At 40.1% G+C, this 27207-nt stretch overlaps 1 protein-coding gene across 2 annotated transcripts in view; it reads right to left on the bottom strand.

Annotated features, from left to right (window-relative positions):
* The window catches only part of ADAMTS3 (ADAM metallopeptidase with thrombospondin type 1 motif 3), a 237137-nt gene that overhangs the window by 136683 nt on the left and 73247 nt on the right, over positions 1-27207 (bottom strand). The gene's annotated exons all lie outside the window — the stretch shown is intronic.

The raw sequence follows: 27207 nt of genomic DNA, 5'->3' as shown, positions 1-27207 counted from the left end.
GACCTTGAGGTCTAGAGGCAATAACATGTTGTTCTTAATAGGCTCAGGTGCCTCACCATCCTATCTTGGTTCCCTTACCCCAGTGGTCGGCAAACTCATTAGTCAACAGAGCCAAATATCAACAGTACAGCGATTGAAATTTCTTTTGAGAGCCAATTTTTAAAAAAACTTAAAACTTCTTCTAATGCCACTTCTCCAAAATAGACTCGCCCAGGATATGGTATTTTGTGGAAGAGCTACACTCAAGGGGCCGAAGAGCTACACGTAAGGGGTCAACAGTTTGCTGACCACGACCTTAAGCTGGACATGCCTCTTTAAAGAGTCCCTTCATGAAACTCTTCTCAGTTAAACTTTTCAAAAATGTCACTGCTCCCTACTAGGATCCTGACAGAAATACCACTCTACCTCATTAAACGTCTGAATAAAAAATATAATACTTAGGTATTAAAAAGAACTGAAAATATAGCAGAACGTTAGAACTGAGAGTGATCTTAAAAATCACTTTGAACCCATCCTCACTTTATACTGATGGTACCAATTACCAATATGGAGCTGATAAGTGGCTTTTTTCCCTTTTATTTTTTCTACGTAATCATTACATGTAGCTCACACCAAAAAAAAAAATATATATATATATGTGTGTGTGTGTGTGTGTGTGTGTGTGCGCGCGCGCGCGCGCGCACGCGCGCGCGTGCATGCCAAACTTTTCTCATACTTGAGAATATTTATTTATGATATTTATAATATTTTCAGGAAAAAAGTAACAAGTTCCAATTCTTAAAATTAGCACTCAAAAGTTAGTTCTACATTGGAACAGCAAGCACCTCAGCTGGAAGGCAAAGAACATATATTTCTCAGTTCTCATTCTTTCAATGAAACCCTACTCCGTTTATAGGGCTGCCAAATGGCTGGGCCAGCCCAAAACAGTTTACAGTATTGAAATATGCTGACTTTTTCCCCTGATGATCCTCTTATGATGGAAAAAACAAGCTTTAACCACAGCTGACCCTGATCATTAATGTCAGCTCCTGATCAAAAGCCACACCCTGCCTGCAAGTCACATTAAAATGCTAGAGCATCTCTCCAGCTAGACATTCAGTAGTGGCAAATGTCCATTATCAAGTTCCCTGGACAAAGGCTTTTTCTAGTTCCCCCTGTTTCCCTCTAAATTTCCCTTGCTCCGCAACACTTACCTTGAGTTCCTTCCAACGTTCTGAGATGCACCATTAGCTAATAGGTACCATTTAAGAAAATAAGAAGGTGTATTTGTCAAAAAAGCTGACTTGCTTCAAACCAAGCCTTGCTTGGGGCACATTAAATATGAGGCTAAAGCACGTGTTATTTTTGCCGAAACCGGTTTGGACTGAAAGGTCCCAGGTTCGATTCCGGTCATGGGCATGTACCTTGGTTGTGGGCACACCCCCAGTAGGGGGTGTGCAGGAGGCAGCTGTTCGATGTTTCTAGCTTTCTATCCCTCTCCCTTCCTCTCTGTAAAAAAAAAAAAAAAATCAATAAAATATATTAAAAAAAAAAAAAAAGCACGTGTTATTTTTAATAGCTACATGTGTTAGGCACAGAGTCCAGTGTGTTTCACACACTTTTATCTTCCTGAATCTTTCTTTCCATACCTTTGCTGTATGAAAATGTAATGTCACATAAATATGGTATTTTTATAACAAAATTTATTAAAAGTATGTGCTATTACTAAATTATGTCTCTTAATGTCATAATCTTAGTTAAATAATTTAAATGGTTTTCCAAGCATGTACAGTTTTTTCTTAAAAAAAATCTCTAAAGAGCAACAAGGTGTGCTTTCGGTTAAGTACACCAGTTTATGAATTCTTTTGTTCCTTATAAATTGTAGATGTGTATCACAAGTATGTGAGCTGGAATTAGGGGAAAAAATGTTTTCAACAACAAAGCACGTCTTTTATAGATGGGCTGACCTTTCTCATTTCCTATTACTATCTAGCACATCAATCCACTAAGCCAGCGATTTTCAACATTTTTCATCTCATGCCACACATAAAATAATTACCAAAACTCTGTGGCACATAGGCACAATTTTGATGTATTCACACCACATAGTTATTGTTGTGTTGGCAGTTGTTCATTTTTTTACTTGACAATCTAAGGGAAAAGAGGTCAGTGCTCCTGACTAAATACTAGTAGTCAGGTATTACATGTTTTAAAAATTCTTATAGCACACTGGTTGAAAATTGCTGAACTAGACTAGTGAGATGGACTGCATTAAGAGTAGCTGGCCAACAACCGATCATATATCAAATATAAGAGACAAACCACTGCCTTCAAATCTGAGCACATCCTGATCTTTAAATGGGCCCTTGAGAACAGAATAAAGAGAGATCCTGGTCTGCGTCCTGAGAACCATATGCTACAAACAAAATCGGGCCCCTGACCGCCAAGAGAAGTTCATTATGCATTTGAGTCTTTATGGTCCAACTCTATGCTACTATAACAGTAATAACAATGTCAGTTTATCCTTAGTTCAATCCCACGCTCCAAGACAACAAAAATTATGTGATAACATAATAATCCATTACACATTCATTTGCTCATCCAGTCTTTAAAACCATCCTGTGCTATTTAAAAACCAGGATTCAATGATGTTAAATAGCATGCCATGACCATAGAGTGAGTGGCAAAACTAGGACTTGAACCCCTATCTTTCAATTCCTAGTAAGATGTTCTTTCTATTCTTATGGAGAAGATCTTGGCTCTATAGGAAAAAGAAATTCTGGGGCTCTGAGGTAGACTGACTAAGTCAAATAGTCTGAGGTAGGGTCTGATGGTAAGAAGAGTTAGGTTGTCCCTATTAATGTCCTTATTATTGGCAAAGATTTCAAAGAAGGATAATCCCAGGTCTTCAAAATTATGGAGAAACAATATTTTCAAACATTCCTATGGAATGATAAATTATCACCACCTTTCAGGGGGATAATTTAACAATGTGCATCAAAATTCTTAAAAATGCATGTATCTTTTGATTCTGCATTTCCACTTCTAGAAATTTAAATGCATACATGCGAAGTGAAAACAACAAATAGAGATTAAATAAATAAATCATGGCATAGTCACATTAAAATTAGATTCTTGATGCATTTTTACTGCCATGAAAATATACTGAGGTCTAATGTTTAGTAAAATAGCAAAATGCCATTGCACCATCAGAACCATCTGATACTAAAGATTTGCCAAATAACTTTCTAAAATATTCTCAAAGTAATTGACTTTTTTAAAAAAAAGCTCTGTGCTAATTCATTGCAACACAAAGATTATCAGATCACTAGTTTGCTACCTATGGATCTTTATCCCCCTTAGTTCATAAAGACTAGAGGCCCTGGAAACAAAATTTGTGCATGGGGCGGTGGGGGGGTCCCCTCAGGCCAGCCTGCACCCTCTCCAATCCGGGACCCCTTGGGGGATATCCTGGAGATCGGCCTAAACCAGCAGTTAGAAATCCTTCTCATAATCAGAGACAACTGGCTCCTAATTGCTCACCTGCCTGCCTACCTTATCTCCCCTAACTGCCTCCCCTCCCCCCCCCCGCTGGCCTGGTCACTCCCAATTGCCCCACTGCTGGCCTAGTCACCCCCAACCCCCCCCCCCCAGGCAGGCTGGGTCACTCCCAACTGCCCCTCACCGCGGATCTGGTCACCCCTCACTGCCCCCTTCTGCCAGCCTGGTCACCCCAACTTCCCCCACTGCAGGCCTGGTTGCCCTACACAGCCTGCTGCTTGGTCTTTTGGTCGCCCTCACTAACCCCCTGCCGGTCTGGTCACCCCACGTAGCTTGTTTGGTAGTCCGTTTGGTTGTGATGGTCACTTAGCTTTTATATATACAGGTTTTTGTGGCCATAATCATAATCCAATGTCTACCATAATTTATCACCCTCCAGAAAGTGTTTAGGTTGAAAAACTAACACAGGACACGTTCTGCTAGGGTTGTTTGGTCAACAATATTCAACTCCTCCAAAGCCTTCCACCAGGTCTTCATGTTGTCCCTCTGAACCAGTTCTCCAGGGGCTATCGCCACAGAAGCCATACTAGGATGAGCTCTCCCAGAGTCATGTGGCTTAGATTCTGTCAGTACTAACAATAATTCAGACCCATAAAGTGAAGAAAAGAGGAATTCTTTCTGGTCTCACACTGCTAGGTGAAGTCCTTTGGTATATTTATATTAATTAATATTAACAATAGATAATATGCTAATAGCAGTAATGGCAAAATACAGCCAGTTTTGAGGAAACAAAGGTACCCCTACTATTTTTAAGATTCTTTCCATTAAATAGGATGGTTGTTTAGTTTGACAGAACTGTTTCATCCTTTTGAGTTACCATGAATATTTTGGGGTTCTTTGATCCTTTTAAGTTTTAGCCGTTGTGATTTAGTGAGATTAAGCCAGAGTTAAGGGACAGTACCCTCCTTTACATGTATGAAAAGTAGGGCATGGGGAAGCAGCATGGCTAAACACAGAGGTGCTAGGAGTGAGATGAGGATTGCCATAAACTCAGCCTGCTAAAAGGCTCTGGGTATGATACTGTTCACAAGTAGAAGTTCCTTCTTTCATACAGAAAAATTATAATGCAGTGTTTCTCAAACTTTTTGGTCTTAGAATACTTTTACACTATATTTAAGAGTATCGAAGATCCCCAAGAAACCTTTGTTTATGTAAGTTTCCTGGTACTTATCACAAATTAAAATGAATATCTATATTATATTTATTAACTTGTTTAACAATAAATTAATGAAATTAATATAGTTTATGAAAACTATGATCTTTTCAAAGCAAAGAAAATTCAGTGATAAGACTGGTATTGCTTTACATTTTTGAAAATCTTTTTGTCTGACTTAATAGAAGACAGCTGGATTCTCCTACCTGCTTCTGAATTCAACCTGTTGTAATATACCTCTGGTGGCCTCTGGAAACTCCACTGTATACTTGAGTGGAAATGAGAGTGAAAGAAACAAACAATGTCTTAGTATTTTTTTTAATATATTTTATTGATTTTTTACAGAGAGGAAGAGAGAAGGATAGAGAGTTAGAAACATTGATGAGAGAGAATCATTGATCAGCTGCCTCTTGCACACCCCCACTGGGGATGTGCCCGCAACCAAGGTACATGCCCTTGCCCAGAATCGAACCCAGGACCTTTCAGTCCACAGGCCGACGCTCTATCCACTGAGCCAAACTGGTTTTGGGCCAATGTCTTAGTATTACTATGAAAATAATTCTGAACTCACAGAACCACTGAAAGGATCTTGAGAACATAGAGTAACCACACTGTCTGGCTTCCCTGGGACATACCTAGTTTGAGCACTATAGACTCATGACCTGGTAAACCCCTTAGTCCGGAGCAAACCAGTCTGACTGGGTGCCCTTCCTGTACTACACTCTAAGAACAGCAGTGTTAAAACAAGATTAGCCCTAGCTGGTTGGACTCAGTGGATAGAGCATCAGCATGCAGACTGAAGGGTCCAGGTTCAATTTTGGGAAAGGGCATGTACCTTGGTTGCAGGCTGGATCCCCAGTCCTGGTTGAGGCACATGAGGCACATGAATGACCAATTGATGTGTCTCTCACATAGATGTTTCTCTCTGTCTCTCCCCTTCCCTTCCATTCTCTTACAAATCAATGAAAAAATCATTGTGTGAGGATTAACAAAACAAAAAACAAGATCAGAAAGATTATCTTGCTTAAGATCAGAATATGTGGTATATAAGTCAGAAACTCATGGACACAAACAGCAGTGTGGTGGTTGCCCAAGGAAAGGGGATGAGGGTGAAGGAGGTCCAAACATATGGTGACAGAAAAATATTTGATGTTGAGTGGTGAGCACACAGTGCAAATACAGATCTTGTATCATAGAAACCCATACCTGAAATTTGTATGATCATATGAACCAATGACACCAAATAAATTTAATTAAGAAGTAAAAAAAAAAACAAAAAAAACCACAGGCACCACTCCGTATATCTTCAAAATCACAAACTACCTAACACCAGCTACATATTTATGTATTGTATGTTTTATACAGTGTTTAATAACAACATACTAATTTAATATCAGTGGAATTTACTGATTATGAATTCCACTGATTTTGTAATTTTAAGTATCATATACTAAGTATACACAAAGTAGATGTTAAATATGTTATATTAGAAAAAGTCAAAATTAGGCGATGTTTAATTTTTTATGGTCTTTGGGACGTTGGGATTGAACTGCTGCAACCTAATGAATGGCCCCTAAAATGTATTTATTTTTAAAAGAAAAGCAGTGCCTCTCATTTCAGTAAGTATTCACAAAATGAAATAGGATTCTTACACATACAGAATTAATTACCTTGAGCAATAACAACAAAAAAGTACTTAACTGCCTGAGAATTAGTTCAGTTTTCAAAAAGCTTTACTGAATAAAGTATATTAACTCTGCTTTATGACACACAAATGCCAAACCACATGTTTTCACTACCTTTGGTTCCTTTTAAATGAAATTGTGTATGAGCAAGTCTTTAGTCAAATAACACAGTCATCTGTTTCCATCTTTATTTTCCCCCTTTTTAAAAAGGTGTTTCCTTTTTTTTTTTTTTAAACGTTATGTATATAACAACTAAGTGACTGGTATGATCTTTTAACAATTCCTAAAGTTCTTTTTTTTTTTAACATGAATGACAAAATCATATTGTTAAATTAAAATGTTATAAGAAATCACCATCGTAACCAAGTGGTTTTCCTTCATGTGAGATATTTTACATTATTGAATTGGCAAGGCATTCCTTTCAAGCTCAAGACATTTTTCTTGCCATCTTTCTCATAAAATTACATGTGTATCTACAGTTGCTATGTTACTGGTATAAGCCTTACCTTGGCATAGTAATTTTGTTTAAATAAATCATTTTCTGAAAAGGTGTTTGCTAAAACTTTAAAATGTATTTCCAAAAGCAATAATTCCCTAAAAGAAAAAAATGTGGCTTTCTTCTCCAAATTTTGTTTGAGGTTTTTCTCTTCACTTTTCAATTGTCCACAAATTCACTATGAGGAAATTTATGATTTTTTAAAATGTCTTACAATATCAATGCAAAATTTCAGAAGATACACAGAACATTAGTTGATAGCTTTTCTATTTCAAATAGGGAGAGGGATGAAGCAAAATGTTTCACAGTGAAATAGCACAAGTTAATATTTCAAACTTTAAAACTTTGCAAAAGGTCATTTGTAATTGCCTGAAAGACTAATCTATACATATAAAGAGGTAATATGCTAATTGTCCGTTATGGTGTCCCAGTAATGACCTATTTGCATAATGGCAGACCAGCAGGAGGCTGCGCCTGCAGCAGGGGGCGGGCAGAGGGAGCCAAGTTCCCAGGGGTCTGTGGAGAATGCCCCACAGGAGCCCAGACTGCAAAGGAGGAAGAGGAAGCAGGCATGGGGAGCTCTTCCAATCCCCCTGCACGGACACCCTACCCCAGCCCCCGTACCCCTGGGGGGGTGAGGGGGGGATTACAGGGAATGGGGAGAAGACCCAGCCTCGGGGTAGCTGCAGCCCACACCTCTGACTCTTGATCTCTTCTCCCACCACCACCCCTTCCAGGGCGCCCACAACAATAGCATGTCTGTGACCACCCATCAACACCCCGGAGACACCCGTGGCCCATGGCCTGCTGCTGCCTGGCCCCCTCTGCTGGGGCTGGGCACACCTCTCCTTCCAACTACTCAGGACCTGGGTGGAGGCAGGCCTGAGTGGCCCTTCAGGGTCAGGCCCTTCCCCTCACAGCAGCAGGGCTGTCTCCGCAGTGGAAAAGCGATGAACCTCGCTGGCAGCGCGGCTAAACCCGCCCTCCTAGCCCACCTGGCTCCGCCCTGGCCCGGCCCCAACCCCCCTCCAGATTGGAGCCCTGCCCTGAGCAGGTACAGCTGCGAAACAGCCACTACAATTTAAAGAATGGCGCCAAGAGGGAAAGTTTGACAGTCACTCCCCCTTTGGCTTCACCCCCCCCCCCCCAGAGCCCCCCTAATGCCCTGCTCCCTGCCAGTGCCTCCAGGGACAGCCACCGCTACAGGGCTGCTGGCCAGAGCCCACCCCTCCTAGGCCTGTGGAACCCTCTGCAAAGCTTCCATAGCTCCAGCCCCAGGAAACAATCATGCCCTCCTCCCCTAATCAGCACCTGCCACCTGCGAGGGTACCCGTGAGCTTAACAATAACAATCCCCTCCCATTTAGACATCACTTTCTTGATGAAACATTTCTAGGTTTATTAGCTCAGAACTTCCTCATGACAACCCAGTGAGGTAGGCAGAGAAGAGATTATAATTCCCATGGTATATGCGTATGTATTCAGAAATGAAGCTCAGAGAGAGTGTCAAGCCCACTGGTTCCCAAGGTGCAGCACAGCCCCAAAGCGGGGGACAATTTGATTTTAAGTGGGGGCAATTCAAGAATAAGTTAACTGAATTTTTTGCATTTCTTATGGTCCTAGGGGGCCTCATCTACAGAGTATCCTACAAAATAAAAGGCTGATATGCAAATGACCAAATGGTGGAATAACTGGTCACTATGATGTGCGCTGACCACCAGGGGCAGACACTCAAGGCAGAAGCTGCCCCCTGGTGGTCAGTGTGCTCCCACAGGGGGAGCGCCTCTCAGCCAGAAGCTGGGCTCACTCCTGGCAAGAGCAGTGGCAGTGATGAGAGCCTCTCCTGCCTCCGTGGCAATGCTAAGGATGTCCCACTGACGGCTTAGTAGGACATCCCCACAAGGCTCCTGGACTGTGAGAGGGCGCAGGCCTGGATGAAGGACACCCCCTCCCAAGAGCACGAATTTTCTCACCAGGCCTCTAGTAATTATATAATACTAATCAGGCACAAAAGCATCAAATTAGCAAGTGAAAGATGAGCTTCACGGTACATTTCAAGAGGTAAAGGTCTGAACCCCATTTTGTAATTATGCATCAAACTCTGGTAAAATATTGGAATCTATTACAGAAACACCACATTCAAACAATAATATCCCTGCCACAAGTTTCTCCAAATTTTACCTTACTCTCCACAAAGCCAGTCAACCTGAAAGCAGGAAAATCACTTTCCTGCTTTAAAACTTCCATAATATCTGTTGCCTACATGAAACCTGAACTTCTCAATATGTTTTATAATATTCACTCAGTCCCCCAAACACCTCATCTTTTGCCAATTCATTCCCTCAACAAGTAGGCCTTGAGTGCCTGTCAGCACCTGCCCACAGGTGCTCAGTCACACAGTGTGCATCAGCGACAGCAACTTCCTTACAAACTCATAATCCCATGAGCCTTCGGAGACACTCCTCCTTCTCTCTGTGAAGACATGCCACAGTACAGGTGAGAGCTTTATACAAGCGGAACATTTCAGGAGAATGTTCAGTGTCAATTTTGCCCGTCCATAAATAAAACCCAAATAATCTCATGAAGTCCCAAGGGAAGAAAATATACCTATTCAATCTGGATTTCTACTCTTTCATCACTAGAAGAATTCTGATGAGAAAATTACCACTACTTTTGTGTGTGTCATTTTCAAAAGTGAAGTAAAAACAACATACAATAAAAACAAAGACCTTAGGTGTTCCGTACAATGAGTACTCACAATTGCAAATACTTGTGCAACCAACACTAAAAACAAAATATAAGACACAGCTGTCTGAATCAAAAAGTTCTCTAATGCGCCTTTCTACTCAATTTATCCTCCCATCCCCAGGCAACCCCTAATTTTACCATCAAACTTTTTTTCCCCCTATTCTCTGACTTCATATAAATAGAACCAGAATGTATGCAGATTTTTGAATATGGCTTCTTCCACTCAGAATAATGTTTTTGAGATTCACCCATATTGTTGCATGGATATGTAGTTGCCTATTATTACTAAGTACGATTCTTTTGTTTGAAACTTCCTTACAAGCTCATAATCCCATGAGCCCTTGAGTAGTTATTGACACTCTGGATAATTTATTTTGTAAGATGTCTGTTCAATTTTTTTGCCCATTTAAAAAAATTAGATTGTTCACCTTTTCACTGCTGATTTGTAGAATTGTTTAAAATATTAAAAACACACATTGTTTTTCAGATATATATGTTGTGAATATTTTTTCCTAATCTGTAGTTTGTCTTTTCATTATTTTAATGGTGTGATGAGCAAAATTAATTTTTGATTTTGATGAAGTCAGTTTATCAATGGCTTTTATAGTTACTGATTTTTGTTAAACTTTCTATTTGAAGACTTTTGGCTCTAAAATTACATATAGGTCTATGATCCACCTCAAATTAATCCTATGCATGGAGTGGCATAGGGGTTGAGGGTTCTTGGATGATTATTTGAATTACTAGGGGCCCAGTGCATGAATTCGTGCACCTTGAAAGGAACTCTGGGCCACAAGGCTGCAGTGGGCACAGAGGCAGGTCTCAGTCCATCCTCCATGCCCTCACCTGACCCCTCCCACTTGGTCCCCTGTCTGCTGGCACTGACAACACCGGCCCCACTCACATCCGCTGATGGCACGGAGCAATTGGGGCCAGTGTCAGCAGTGGGTGGGAGGGGGGCTGGCCCTGGCAGCAGGTGTGAGAAGTGGCTGCAAGCTCCGATTGCCCCTCAGAAGCAAGGGGAGGTGGAGAAGCCCTCAGGGGCAATCAGAGCTGGCGCCAGGCACCGGCAGTAGGTGCAAGTGGCAGCTCCAGAATGACAGGGCTGTCTGTGGTGATCAGGGAGGGCTGTTTACGGCAGCGGGTGGGATAGGTGGCTGCCAGCCCTGATCACCCCCCAGGAACAGGGGGAGGTGGAGAAGCCCTGAGGGGTGATCAGGGCTGGCAGCCACTACTCACACCTGCTGATGGCGCCAAGTGATTGGGACCAGTGCTGGGAGCCAGCAGCAGGTGCGAGTGGTGGCTCCAGTGCTGGCTACCTGTGCAAGCGGGACCAGCACCAGCAGCAGGGGCGAGTGCTGGGCGGGACCACATCACATGGGAGCAAAGAATTTTCAGTAACCACCAGAGGCTCACCCCAATGACAGTGACTGGCACCCTGCCTTGGTCTGGAGCCCCTGCTCACCTGTTCCACCATCCCACTGCAGCTGATACCCCATGTTCCGCACATGCCCCGTGGTGGTTAGCACACGTCAATGCAACCATTTGTTCAGTTGTTCTGGTTGTTCTGCCATTTGGTCTATTTGCATGTTAGCCTTTTATTATATAAGATTATATAAGATTATATAGGATTTGTGTCAGTGAAATGGGACATAAAGTATTCCATCCCTCCTTTCTGGAAAGAAGCTGAGCAGCCTCCTTCACCAGGGTCAGACCCCGGGGGCTAAGGCAGAGGACCTCTATGCATTCTAAAGGAGTTGATTTGGAAATTTCATGGTTTCCAAGTCTTGTGTATGTCCACATCTTATATAAACCACAAGGTCCATCCTCCACGCCCTCACCTGACCCCTTAAGTTTTTACTTAAAATTCAAGCCCCAGCATTTAGAAGTACCCAGTATTCATTCTTCATGCCAATAATACTCTCCAGATAAGGAGCACACTACTCCTGTTTATAAGGGTTCTCTCATCAAAGGTTGCATTTTTGTCAGAGGGATCTCAATACTGAAATACTCACAGCCTTTTCCTATGTAGAACTATCATCTGGTGCTCCCCAAACCACATAAAAATGTAATAGAAGACTTAACAAGACATTTCTAGTAAGTGGCTACTTTTCTTTATTTTTTTTAAAAATTCTTTATTGTTTAATGTATTACATAAGTCTCCTTTTTCCCCCATTGACCTCATCCCAGCTGCCCCCAACTCCCAGCACATGCCCTCACCATTTCCCCCCTCCCCGTCTGTATCCATTGGTTATGCTCATATGCAAGCATACAACTTAATGTCCAGGCTGACACTTAAGCAATTCTTAAGCCCTTTTCCACATGGTCACTAGAAGACTGCTGCAGCTCCAGCCATCATGTTTTCTTTGGGATCTGTGAGTCAGAATTTTAGACAGGGCACAATAAAGTTGGCTTCTCTTTGCTCCATAATGTCTGGGAACCAGTTAGGAAGAGTTAAACAGCTCAAAGACACTCGTAAGGCTGAAGTCTAGAACTATCTAAAGGATCTTCACTCACACAGCTAGCACCTGGATGCCATGTGGCTAGGGCTCCTCACAGTTTGGTGGCTGGGATCTGACCCCTGAAGGGAGGAAGCACCAAGAGGAATCGCTGGGTGGGAGGCACTAAAAAGGGAATGCTAAGTGCCAAGAGAGGCAGTACTGCATGAACGATTTTAACTTTTGATAGATTTTAACTTTTGATAGATTTTAACTAGAAAGAAAGAGGCAGATTTCTGTGGTTTTCTTCATCTTGAAATTGGATATTTGGCTGCTATTTGGAAAGTGACTTGTCACTCATGTGGAAAGGGGTGTCAGATATCCTTGATTTCAAAAACTGGCCTACTATTGGAAGCTCTTTGACATTGGAGTAGTCGCCTATTTTTGCCAAACTTCAGTTTCCCTCTTTGTATAATAATAACACAATAATAAACATATTACTGTACTGTACTATCTACTGATATGTTATAATAGTATATAACATAATATAATGCTATAATACAATACTACCTTGCTCTTAATATGTGTTAACACATCCACCATGATATTTGTAACATGATAAGTAATTTTCATAATTTAGTTCCCTGCACTTATTTGCCTGGCTATCACAACCCAGTTAAAAGACATATATACCTAAAATTTCTTCCCTCAACAGAACAATGCCAGTTCTTTCCATGCTCCTCACACTTCCATTAAAGCACTTTAATACAATGTTATGATTATCTATTCATTCATTCAACAAATATTTGTTGTGCCTAATACATGTCAAGGACTGTGCTTAGAAATAGATGGACAATCCTATATAATAAAAGGCCAAAGACCATAACGAAAGAACAACCAGAATGACCAATCGGCCATTGCATTGACCACATCTCAGTCCCTCCCCCAAGCCCGAAGGCTCCAATCACTGGATGGCAAACAGGGAACCCCAGGGAACAGAGGTGGGTGGCGGTGAGGCGGGACTGGGGACTGGGGACTGGTGAATGGGCGGAAGATGGCCCTGATAGCAGGATACGCCTAGGGACCCTACCCATGCACAATTTTATGCACTGGGCCTCTAGTGTTTAATAAAAACCATCACAAAGCTTATCCTCCAATGTTAAAAATGTCTCTGTCTGCACCTGGACAATGATGTGATTGGAAGTAGCCATTGTATTTTACTCAGCACACTCCTTGGCAATTGGCAGAGCCTCACAAATTGTTTATTTAATTTTCTAAAAAGGATAGATAGCTTCAGCCTTGTTCACAGCTAATTCACTGTTAGGCAATCAAGCACAACTGTATTAAAACAAAGTAATGCAATTGTAACAGGTAATGTTTCCATCTAGGGGAATCTAAAATCCCAGGCACTGTAATAAGGAGGAAAAGGGGCAGGGGGAGGTCCAGGAAATCTCATTCACATTACCTGTTCAACCAATCCCGTGTCTTGTGTTTAGTCTTATTAGGTCAATTATTCCTCAAAATTCTGGCAACAGAAAAGAATGACACTGGTCATTCTGGTGTCCTCGGTAGCCATTCAAGTGTGACCTAAAGGTTACCTACACAAATTTAAGGACTACAGAATGGGTATCAGAGGGAGACAGAGCCCATTAGTTATGGAATTAAAACACACAGGTAAGTAATCAACCTAATGAATAGTCCTTGTATGTATCACCACATCCTGCAGGAAACTTAAAAAGCAGCTCAGCTCTGAGCTCCAGGAAGCAGGTAAGGGACACTACAGAGCTGCTGCTGTGTGTCTGGTGAAAATGTGTCCAGTGCTGACTTCCCTTCTGAGGAGAAAATGCAAACACATAAATGCACAGACAGTTCCTTCTCCTGTTCCGAGAAAAACAAATAAGGAAAGAATTCCCTGCTACCCTCACCAAATTCTAAATGGGGAGGTGAAAGAGGTACGCAAATCTGTGTGTGTGACGCATGATAAAAATTTACTCCTCTCATGTCTTTCCAAGATCATAAAAAATAAGTTGGTAGCTGTCATCATGGTCTTATCCTGGACATTCGAGGATAAACATTAAACACCTCGGGGTATTTTTTTCCAATTTAAATCTAAACCTAGGTTTACAATAACCATCTGTGTTCAAAGTAATGTTTTCACATGAGAATTTCTCTAACTTTTTAAATCCAGGGATTTATGTGTGTGGACATTTGTATTTGGATGTGTGCTGAGTTTTCTTTCCTTCACTCTTCCAGTTTTGTGTGAAGCTATGAACACGTTTTAAGGAATTAAGTGGTCATTTACCAAAGTCTCACCCATGGAAATGTCATTTACATGCTGGATATAATCAGAGGGAAACAGCAGAGTTTGTCTCTTTGACTTTGCAAGTTTGGATGCAAAGTGAAGGGATTAAAGGATAAGTGCAGATGGCAATATAGACAATGCGTAACAGCCAAAAAGTAGAAACAAGACAATGCCCTGAATTGAATGGGTAAATAAAATGTGGTAGAGCCACACAATGGAATACTATTCTGTAATCAAAGGTAATGAAGAACTGAGATGTACCACAACAGGAATGGCTCTTAGAAACATGCTAGGTGAAAGAAGCCAGGTACAAAACACATATTGTATGAGTCCATTTATACAAAACACCTATACAAAATTCAGAGAGACAGAAACACATTAGCGGTTGCCTAGAACTGAGGGGAAAGGGTAAGGACTAGGAGGAAATGGAGAGTGCCTACTAGTGCACACAAGGTTTCTTTTCGGTGTGATGAAAATGTTCTAAAACTAACTGTGGTGTTGGCTGCATAAGTCTGTGAACATATTAGAAACCATTGAATCTTAAATAGGTGAATTGTATGGTATGTGAATTTTATCTCAATAAAACTGTTAAAAATAGATAACAGTTGCAAGGGGGGGGGCATCCATAATACTGTCAACAATAAAAATAAAAATAAAACACTTTGTAGCAGTGAGTGATACTGGCACCTACATTATCTATAAAAAAAGAGCATGAAATAAATACCTGTCCATGTTTATAGATGAATCTGGAGGATAAAGAGGGAGGCAAGTCTGAGAGAGAAGTTCTCCTAAATCTAATGCAGACAGACAGACAGACAGACACACACACACACACACACACACACACACACACACGTGCACTTGCACACTAAACATACTTTATTTCAGCCAACTAATGCAGCCACCAAATGATTTAATAATCTGTGGCAAAGTTTCTCAACCTGCTTCAAAGTCTTAGTTAAATACTAGTAAACAGTCCTCAATCACTTCAGTACTAGGGGGAAAGCAGTTCTACAAGAGCGAAGGGTTTTTTCATGCATTTATTTTGAAAGGTTGAACAGGAAAACAAAGCCAACAAGAAAAAAAATGGCAAAATGTTACTTTTATCAGCAAGACATTGTTGTAAAAAAAAGACTAGCCAAATAAATGTAATGTACATGGCCCAGAATATTTCCTTTAAGAAATCATTGGTCCAAACCATCCAGTGTTTACCACAGTTAAAGCCACTGCTAAAAAATGCTGCCAAGTACTGCTACCTTCACTCCAGGATAAAATTTTAGAAGAAAATGTGGTTTTCATATCAATTATGTTATGTGTCTTTGCCAATGATTATGAATCACTAAAGAAAGATTTTGGTTAAATATAAAAATTCCATGGAGAAAATGTTAAAAAAAAAAAAAAAAAAAAAAAACACAAAACAAAACAAAACAAAAATACATGGTAAGGGTATCGTTGATTGGCAGAAGTTCCTGGTAACTTAAAATAATACAAAGGGTTAGATGTCTATCAGGATGCTCAGGGCAGCAAGGAACATAAGAAAAAAACAATAAGAAATGGAAACAGGAAATGATCAGTTATCTCATATACAAGAAATTAGGTAGAAGGAGTGGTTCAACTTGACTTCAAGGATCCAGGGACTTTTAGGTTTTCTACCTGTGTCCCTAGACTCCCATGATGTCTCTCCCAATGTGTCCAAGCTAACTGCAGCAGACCTAGGTGTCAACTACTGACAATTCCACATCCCAAAATGGTAAGAGAGGGAAAGAAAGGGGGGATGGGAGGGAAGAAAGAAAGGGAGGAGAGAAAGGGAGGAAGGGAAGGAGGAAGAGAGGGAGAGAGAGAAGAAGGAAGGGAGGGAGAGATTTCCCCAATGTACCCTTTTCTTTTGGGGAAAAAAAGTATTTTCAAAGGTCCCCTGGTTGACTTCCTCTCAGGTCCCAAAACCAGGTTTGAGTCACATGACCATGTTTAGACCAATCCCCAACAAAGGGAAACAGACAACAATGGCCAGCTCATTCTAATCACGATTTTCCCCTAGAGCTGTACAGGGGAGGTTATCCCCCAAAATCAACTAGGAGGGTAGAACAATGAACAAAGTCAAGGCTCTTCCAGGAAGAAGGAACTGTCTGTGCATTTATGTGAACCAAAAGAAAGGTGATCAGAATGGTACAATCCAAACACCATCTCACATATAAAACAAATAAACTAAGGCTATTTAACCTAAGAGGAGAAGGCCATGATGAAATCTCCAAATATGTAAAGGATCATGTGAAAGAAAAGATCCCTGATTAATTTAATTTGAGGCCTTACAAACTATAGCTCTCCTATAATATGTACAGGGCCAACTCATGAAAGGGCAATATGAGATTATTCAAATAAAGGCCAACACACCATCTACCTTATCTGAGAACAGTCTTTTTTTTTTAAATATATATTTTATTGACTTTTTACAGAGAGGAAGGGAGAAGGTTAGAGAGTTAGAAACATCAATGAGAGAGAAACATCTAAACGCTGCCTCCTGCACGCCCCCTACTGGGGATCGAGCCTGAAACCAAGGTACATGCCCTCGACCGAAATCGAACCCAGAACCTTTCAGTCCACGGCCTGACGCTCTATCCACTGAGCCAAACCAGTCAGGGCAGAGAAGAAAGTCTTTGACTAGAAGGTTGAACTAGCTAATCTAAGATTTCTTGAATCCCTTCTCTAGTTTAGATAACCCAAGCATGTAGAAAACTTGTCCATAACTTCCCTTCTTATCTACCTTAACAAACCTGCCAATTCAAATAAAAAACCTAAAATTGATATTTTTTTAATGGAAAGAAAAGAAACAACAAAATGATTTTTCATGGGTCAAACAGCCTGTTCTTGAATCAGACAATATAGTAAAGAAAATAAAGAAACTTCAGAGCAATTCCAACTGGCAGAGCCATGGTTCCTTTCATTTCTCTCATATTCTTCACTCACAACTCCATTCCTATCACAGGCGACTGTTCCTGGAATTGGTCTAAGTAGAAGAACAGACTGCAGATCATACAAGGTCTCTAGCTTCAGCCAAAATTTACTAAATAAATACCAACACGAACAAGCAAAAGGAGCAATGAAAGAAGCTGCCATCAAGACCATGGGAGGAGCCCATTATTTCTAATCAATCCCTCTTCTCTCCAAGTCCTACCTTCCAATTTCCATTTTGACCTCTTTTCATGCAGTGAATGTTGATGATTATTTAGACAAATAATATGATCTCAACCCAAATTTATTTGACTTTAAGAATAGAACTTCAGTCAATTGTGAGCAAAAGTATAAAGTTTATATTCAATTACTGCAAAATTTGAGTCAGGACCATTCTCCCTGACACCACATTTGAAAATAAAATTTAACAAAATGCAGATGTGAAATTAACCTAGGTTTTTCCTGTGTTCAAAAACAACTCAGATTTTGAGATGTGAGACAAAAAAGACCTAAATTTAGTTAAGAGATGTCTTTGATAGCCCTACACTTGTCTTTATCTTAATCATTTACATCTTTTTCATTTACACATTTTATAGAAGATAAAACCATAAAGAGCTTAATTGACCCTAAAAGGCAAAATGTCTGATCCTAACAAAGCAAATGTCAACTAAATTTTGCATTTCCACCTCACGTAACTCAAATCTTACCTTTGTTGGCCTGCAGATTTCATAAGTGTGTTATTTTCCCAACACATCATATTTCTACTTACACAAAACTTTTCATCAAAGACTTAGACCTATTTTTTCATCCTAAATAGCTAAAAATTTTAGTATAAATTCAAGGGGATCTCTCTGTTTCTATCTCACTTGGTCTTCTGCCTGTCTTGTCTGTACTTCACCTTACTACTCTCTCCATCCCGGAAGAAGCTAAAGAAGTTTAAGGGTCAGGCCCCTTATTTGCACAGGCCACTTTTTTTTTTTAAATATATTTTATTGATTTTGTACAGAGAGGAAGGGAGAGAGATAGAGAGTTAGAAACATCAATGAGAGAGAGTCATCAATCAGCTGCCTCTTGCACACCAAGGTGCATGCCCTTGACTGGAATCGAACCAAGGTGCATGCCCTTGACTGGAATCGAACCCGGGACCCTTCAGTCCCCAAGCTGATGCTCTATCCATTGAGCCAAACCGATTTAGGCTGCACAGGCCACTTCTAAGGCTCAAGGAGGACCTCTAACAATGCTCCCACAATGCATTTTAACTTTTAAAAATAAGATATTTTTGTTCATCAGTTTATGTTGTTCATTATTTCTCTAGATGTGTGAGATCATGTGATCTAAGAAATAACCTTGTAAGAACCGAAACTGAGACAAGCCATAATGGTTATGCTGAGATGCAAATGAATCAGTCTGTAGTGAGTTCCTTTCTGGACCAACAGTTCTTTTGAGTCCCAATTTCAATGTCAAACAGTTCTTTATGTGTACATGTCAGCGATGCTATTTCAGATCTGGTTGGTGGCCAAACGGTGGTGATGCAGGTCCTACCGTCTCTGGTTTGGTCCTGGGTAGTGATCAGACTCTCAAACCTCAGAGAGAAAGTAGGGGAGGGAGGGGGTAAAGGGGAGAGATCAACCAAAGGACTTGTGTGCATGCATATGGGCCTAGCCAGTGGCCATGGACAACAGGACAACAGAGCATATGTGGGGAGGGATTTGGGATGGGAATAGGGGGATGAGGGCAATTATGTGATACCATAATCAATAAAATTTAAAAAATAATAATAAAAAACTGTCAGAAAAGAATTGGGGGGAAAAACTTTGGAAAAGGCAATAAATAAATAAATAAATTAAATTTAAAAAAAAAATAAGATATTTTATCCTCAACATTTAACACTGCTCTATCTCACCCTTCAAGTTCCCCTCCATCACACTTGCTCTTATGTTGGTGGTCTCTGATGCACATTTTTGGGGTTCTATAAAGGCAGAAATTGAGTTGGAAGCATATTCAATTTGGGTTCAGTGGGATATATCTCTGTGGCCACACTAATTTTCTTGCATAGTTCAGTTATTTTTAGTTGCCCTGGGTAGAAAGGTCTTCCTGGGTGATGACACAAAAACATCAATAATAAACTGGTTTATGAGTGTCTTCAATTCAAACATTATTTATTAGTCCACGTTCATGAAAACTTGAAATCTCCCGAAGCCATAAGTCTCATATAGAAAAGAAACTTGATAGAAAGTTTCCCACAATTTGGCAACAATCCTAAAAATTTACATGACATTATCAACAACAGGCTATAATACTAAAAGAACTTTTCTAAAATTATTAGTACTAAAAATAAAATTTTGACCAACCATGATAAATAAGCAATTAATTGCTATTTTAATCTCTGTAGAAGATATTATAAAATTACTGTAATGAAGAAACAATCCAAGATTAATCACCTATCTTGGATTACAAAAGTATATCACAACATGAATTACAAAAGTATATCATTTGCTTTATTAATAAATTTTTTTCCCAACATTTTGTGATTGTGTGAAATTTGTGGCATCTTTACCTCTTTACTTTGCAATTTCTCATGGTTTCTTTCTCCTTGTAAAAGGACCCCCACATTGCTGAAACCAGTTTGGCTCAGTGGATAGAGGTCGGCCTGCGGACTGAAAGGTCCCAGGTTCGATTCTGGTCAAGGACATGTACCTTGGTTGCGGGCACATCCCCAGTAGGGGGTGTATAAGAGGCAGCTGATTGATGATTCTCTCTCATCAATGTTTCTGACTCTCTATTCCTCTCTCTTCTTCTCTGTGAAAAATCAATAAAATATATTAAAAAGAAAAAGGACCACCACATTGATTAGAGCCACCTTTTTCTAATTCTTGAAATGCTATCATCCTTTGGCTTCTGGGAAGTCATACTGTCCTTGTTTTCCTCCCACCTAACTGACTACTCTTTTTCTGTCTCATTTACTAGATCCTCTAGGGGAGCAAGAAGACTTGGTTCTGGGCCTTCTTCTTTCTGACAGTTTACTTCCCTTAAGTCCGTGGTTGGCAAACTGCTGCTCGCGAGCCACATGCGGCTCTTTGGCCCCTTGAGTGTGGCTCTTCCACAAAATACCATGGCCTGGGTGAGTCTACTTTGAAGAAGTAATGTTAGAAGAAGTTTAAGTTTAAAAAATTTGGCTCTCAAAAGAAATTTCAATCGTTGTACTGTTGATATTTGGCTCTGTTGACTAATGAGTTTGCCGACCACTGCTTAGGCGATCCCATCCAATCCCGCAACTCTAAAGAACACCTTCCAACCCTTGATGTCACCTAAGTCTCCAGCCCTGACCTCTCTCTGAGAACCCAGTCTTCGCTACCCAACTGCCAACCCAACATCTCCAAGGGAAAGTCAAGCAGATATTTCAAACACTCCAAGGCCAAAGCAGAACTTCTGAGCTTGCTATCTATACTCACTGCACTCTTAGTGATCCTCATATCAGGAAATGGCCCATCGGTACTTTTCCTCTCATATAAAATATGAGAGTTATCACTTTTTCCTCATCCTCTCACTTCACATATCATATTCATCAACAGGCTCTGTAAAGTTACCCCCACACACAGCCCAACAAACTACTTCTTTCTATTTCCCTATTGCTACCATAGTCTGAGCCACCATCATCTCTCACCTTACACTCTGACCTCTCTCCCTCCCATTCCATTCTCTACACAGCAAGGTAGACTTTTTTTTTTTTTTAAATAAGTCATACCATATCTTTCTGTTTAAATCCTTCATGGACCCCATTACACCTACAATTAAACTTTTACTCTGGCTTATAAAGACATACAAGGTCTGCCTTCTTCCCATCTCTTGGACTTTGTCTTCTAACACCTTCCTCATAACTCACTGCCTTAGTAGCTTTCTGGGCCTATGTTTAACCCCTGATCCTTGTGATTTATTTCCCCATTTGGCACTTTTTCTTTCCGTTCTCAAACTAAATAACATATCTTCCTGACTTGCTCAGATGCCTAAGTCACTTCTTATCATAACATCCTATTTTATTTAATTGCATTTACACCTCTGCTGATATATATGATATAGGAACCATATGACCACGCTTTGGCACTATGGAAAAGTATGGAGGGCACTATTGCAGTAGAAAAATGCACTCCACTGTTTTTTGGGTAAGATTTGCTTATTGCATTTGTGTAAGAGGCTTAAAAGCTGCAAAAATCTTCATTTAACCCACTCCATGAATATTCACAAATTACTACTCTTTGAGGAATTATTTCACAACCTGGTATTTTACCATGTCTGTGTAGAGGTAGCAATAGGTTTGTCTTATATAATTTTTTCCTATGTATTCAATGGTGCCAATACCAAAAAAGCACATAAGGCCTGCCATAACTACACAATCTAAGAAAGTCTATGGTAAAGTGCAAAGTGTAGACTCCATGAAGCTTGTTCAATCAGTATTATTGGTCCATTCCGGCTGAGAGGCTGGTGCCACCTCAACCATCCCTCCCATATGCCTTGTTAGAAAGGCCTTCAGAGAACTACCAACAAGAGTATGAAAAGGGGTAGAAGGTGTGCGGGGGGTGAAGAAGAAGGAAAGGAAGGGAGAAAGAAGAAAGAAAGAGAAAAGGGAGAGAGGGAAGAAAAAACAGAGAAAAACAGAAGAAAAGGAGAGAGAGAGGCAGAGAGAGTCAGAGAAAGGAGGAAGGAAGGAAGGAAGGAAGGAAGGAAGGAAGGAAGGAAGGAAGGAAGGAAGGAAGGAAGGAAGGAGAAAGGAAGGAGAAAGGAATGAAAAAAGAAAGAAAGAAAGAAAGAAAGAAAGAAAGAAAGAAAGAAAGAAAGAAAGAAAGAAAGAACTGCATCAAATAAGATGTTCCAAAAGAAAACAGCACTAATGCATAATTTCCATTATTTTTACTGTAGAGACAAACTGTGGACAAGTGAAAGAATAGCATAGCATTTCATGAAATCATCTACAGACCTTTAGGAGTATCAAAGCCTAATTCTGTCCAGAGAAGTTGGCCAGGGACCTAAAACTGGAGAGGATCAAGTCTGACCCAATCCTGGCTGGATCTACGGATTCTTGAAGGTCAAGTAGCATTTAGTACAAAGTGACTGCCTGGCTGGTGTGGATCCGAGCTACTCAGAACAAATGTCAGCAGAGAGAAAAACAGCTGATAATGGGAAAGGAATGACACAGGTTTCTCAATAATGTCTGAGTTCATTTCTGACTGACAGATTCCAAAATGGTAGCAAACCGTGAGCAGACTAGGATGGCAAAATCTATGAAATCTAACTTTTAAAAGATAGGTGTGGAAGCACTAGTGGAAAAAGTAGCTTTGTTCTAATTATACTTAGAAATAAGGCCAGCGCTATTTTATGACGTAAATTGAATAGTTTTCAGATCCAGAAATTTGTAACCACAGATACAGAAATAGCATGATACTAGGGTGAAAAAAAAAGTTGTTTTTTTGTTTTTTTTTTACACAAACTGGCTCCAAATACTTTTCATAATTTCAAATGAACCAAAACCAAAACTCAATATATTCCTGATGAGATTTTTCATAATAAGTCATGCATGTTGAAGGCAATATAATCAGATATAAAGTGGTGCAGTCCCCGTATAAATAGGCCACCCTTAGATTGGCAACTGTTGGTTTTCTTTCCCTCTGCTAGTGACAAAGTGTGTTACAACAATGATGGAAGAGTACACCTACCCAGAGTGAACTCATTAAAAATGGTCAAGTCATGCTGAGCTGGTGAGGCTCAGTGTTTGAGTGTCAGCCTATGAACCAGGAGGTCACAATTTGATTCTCAGTCAGGGCACATGCACAGTTTTCAGGCTTGAACCTCATTAGGAGGCATGCAGGAGGTAGCTAACCAATGATTCTCTCTCATCATTGATGTTTCTGTTCCTCTCTCTCTCCCTCTCCCTTCTTCTCTCTGAAACCAATAAAAACATTAAAAGAAAATGGCCAAATCATGATAGCAAAATGTCAACTGAACCTCAGGAATTAAAAACAGAGGAACCACCCCCCGCTCCTCGAAAAAATTGCAAACCTCTCTATCAACATTGAGAAAAAGAAGAACTGGATAGATTTTAACTTTACAATTATGTTAATTTTGCCATTTTGCTTGGCAAAGGTGGGAATATGTGTAGACACACATACACATTTTTCAACAATGATGAGGAAAAATACTATTTCGTGCTTGTTCACAAAAACTAAAACAATTTGAATTAAAATATTGATGAAATGTCAATTCTATATTTTAACTCATAGGTACAGGCATTTTATTTTGTTGTACTAATTTTTTTAACTACTTTCAGACTTCTCACAAAATTATGTTATTTTACAAAATTTTGAAACACTAAATTTTATTCTAATAATTACCTTTGACTTAAACATTTTTGGTTTTACAGATAAACTGTCACAAAACAGTCTGTTATTGAAAAGGCTACTACTAAATTAAGAAAATCCATGGGCCTGGGGAGTTGTGATTAGAAAATACAGAGTAATAATTCATGTAAATATCTACACTAATAAAAGAGAAATATGCAAATTGACCATCACTTTGCAACACCCACAAGCCAATCAAGAGTGAGTATGCAAATTAGCCTCATAGCCTATGCGGAAACTGACAGAAGGGAGGAGGCAGCTCCCAGCATGGGCTGCTTGGCCATCGCTGTGGCGACCAGGTTGCAGGCAAGCACGGCCACAGGAAGCACCCAGTATGGCCTGCTTGGCTGTCACCAGGGCAATCAGGTAACAGGCAAGCACAGCCCACAGGAAGCTCCCAGAAAGGCCCGCTTGGCGTCTGTGCAGCAACCAGGGAGCATGCAAGCGTGGCCATAGGCAGCACCCAACATGGAGGTGTGGAGCAGGAAGGCCCTGCAGAGAGCAGAGAACCAATAGGTAGTGGGCCTAAGCCATCAGTAGGACATCTCCTGAGGGGTCCCAGATTGGAGAGGGTGCAGATCAGGCTGAGGGACACCCCCCCTGCACAAATTTCGTGCACCAAACCTCTAGTCTGGGCGGTGGGAAAATCGTCCAGTCCTCAGATATGCTAAACTAAGTTAAGGAATTGATCTTCATCAATGTCTCTTCAAAAGGGAAATTCTCCCTGTCAGAAATGTATTTGATAATTCATCTTTTATAATTCTGCACACTCTATACTGTTTTTTTTGTTTTGTTTTGTTTTGTTTTTCTCTTTTGATAAGAAATATATGAGACTGAATCCATCAGCTTTCCGGTCTGTAAGGCAAAGCCCAGCAGCAGTACTATAAACAGTGAGATGACCAATGCACATCTTGCATGCATCTCAGTCATTGATAACAAACACAAAACCTGATCAACCAGGCTAGAATAAAAACTCACTTCACCTAGCTCTCTACAAAAGTGATAGTGTAAAACCATTAATAAAGAGGCAATTAAAGTATGGGAACCAAACCAAAATAAAACAAAACAAAAAAGACTGAAGAAATAAACATAGAAATATGTCAGTTACTTAATAAAAATATTATGTTTACATTTCTTATGGATTTTGTGATATTAGTGATACTTGTCAACTTTATCAAATGTGTAATTTTTATGACTTCTTGTGCCAAATAAATATTCATTATTGTTCCTAGTTTTATAGTCATAGGTTAAATTAACGTTTTCTAAAATGTGGTCTAAAAATCATACAAGTTTCCTGTCCCACAAAACCGGATACCAGCAACGTGCACAGTGAGCTAATTAAATGTCTGCTGTATCTTACAGACAAAAGAGAAATACATTTTACGTAAGTCATTTCCAAATGGTTTTCAAAAGTACTTAGATCTGCTGAAAGGCTGTAACTATATTCCACTTACACAACACCCACACATTCCTACCAGTGTTCACTTCCTCATGATCTCCACCCTCATACCCCCACCCGCTGCGAGGCCACATCTGAAGACAACCTGTGAAGAAAATGTGTATTTCTGCACACCCATGGTAGGCTCCTCTTGCACTGTTGGTTCATTATTTATATACTAGAGTCCCGATGCACAAAAATTTGTGCAAGAGTAGGCTTTCCTTCCCCCGGCTGCCGGCAAGGGCTTCCCTCCGGCACATGGGACCAGGGCTGCTTCACTCGGCGCAGGCTCCATCCAGGAGGATATCCAGAATGACGCCTGAAAGGACGTTGGTCTAATGGCCTAATTAGCATCATTACCCTTTTATTATTATAGATGTGTCTATATGTTTGCTTCTTCACTGGTTCAGGTTTTAAACAGAGCACTCCCTATGTAGGGCTCCACTCGAAAACAGGGAGAATGGATTGAACAGTCAAAAGACAGAACAAAATCCTTGAGAAACTTACTAAAGACACCATATCCAAAACGGAAGACCACTGTCTTAAATTTGTAGAAATACTCATGGAAGAAAATTACCCAAAATATAAACAAAAGGGATCTTAGAGTTGCATGGTTGGGAGCACTTTTTAAAGTATTTTTAGTGTGTGTAAATACTAAATGAAATAAAGATGTGCTACATTTGTAGCAAAACCAAAAATTTATAAATGGAGTGAGCTTTTTCTAGTAACCTGAAATGTCCTACATCAGTGAGTGAACTTTATCAGGCTCTGTTTGCTCATTGTCAATAAGCATTACTTACAAGAAACTTGCAGAAAGCATAGCAAAGGTTAGTGATAAATCACTTACCTGTACAGTCTGGAAATCATTAAACCCATAAATGACAGAAATAATACCCTACTTTGTTTGCAAAATAAAGGAACAAAATAAGTTTTAATAGGTTTGAATGTTCAGTGATAGTATCTAGTCAGGCAGAAAGAAGTGAGTACTGCTCCAAATTCAATTCTACATGCTTCTTAAATTTGTTAATATAGATTTTTTTGATGTTTTACTTTAAATAGAAGTGATTGTTTTACTTTGAATGGAATACAATAGTTCCTAGATAAGTCTTTAAAACTGGGAGACATCAAGCAATACCTCCATGTCACCAATAAGCAAACACTCACTTATGACTGAGAATACTGCCTACAGGTGCACTACTATTCCATTTTATCCTGAGTTGTAAAGAGGACAGAGCTACCCAAGGCAGGTCAGAGATAACAGATTCCACAGCCTGGTTGATAACTACGACAAGGTACTGTCTTCTCTTAGAATCATGAAAGACTGATTCAAAGGCAACTTTTCCCTTAAAACATATTACACATTTGATATACTTGTTACATACTCTCTGCATTTTTGTTCATGACATAAACTTGTTATCACTGTTAGTTGTAAGAAGGACAGATGCTGTGATCACCTTTGGGAGAGAAGATGCAAAGTGAAGAGTGAGGAACAACAGAGGACAGGGAGCCACCAGCACTGGCTGGCTGCTTCCTTTATCACTTGACTGACTAATGTCCGCCCCAGACTGACAGGAGAGCATGGATTTAATCAGGTGAGTCTAGGGCCAGGACTACATGCAGGTGGATGGAAGTAATGGCCCTCATAGTGATGAAGAGAAAAGAAACTGATAAATTCCTTTTCTTACTGTCAGGATAGAAGAAGGTATCCTAGGGCTGTATTTAAGATTATACATCACTGAAATAACAGGCTTCAAATATCAGCTCACTCCAGCCAATCATTCCAGAGGCCTAAATTCTCCAAATTATAGTCTCTATCTTTCTCTCTCTGCCCTCCACCCTTCTTCCCCTCCTTCCCGCTCCCTCTTAAATAAGGCCACTTATGCAACCAGAGACTAACAGATCACGAAGTTAATTAAAAACAAAAACCAAATGCCCATGTCCTCCTTGCCTGAAAAACCAAGACAGGAACAGGCAAACAAACAAACAAACAAACATCTTCAAGGTAAGCACATGAAACTGAATAAGAACAGAAAATGTGGACCAATAAGTAGCTAAAAGGTCTGGTGTTGA

Source organism: Pipistrellus hanaki (assembly GCF_964339955.1).
Source record: "Pipistrellus hanaki genome assembly, chromosome: 1".
Taxonomy (NCBI): Eukaryota; Metazoa; Chordata; class Mammalia; order Chiroptera; family Vespertilionidae; genus Pipistrellus; species Pipistrellus hanaki.
This window is presented reverse-complemented; position numbering and strand designations above follow the sequence as displayed.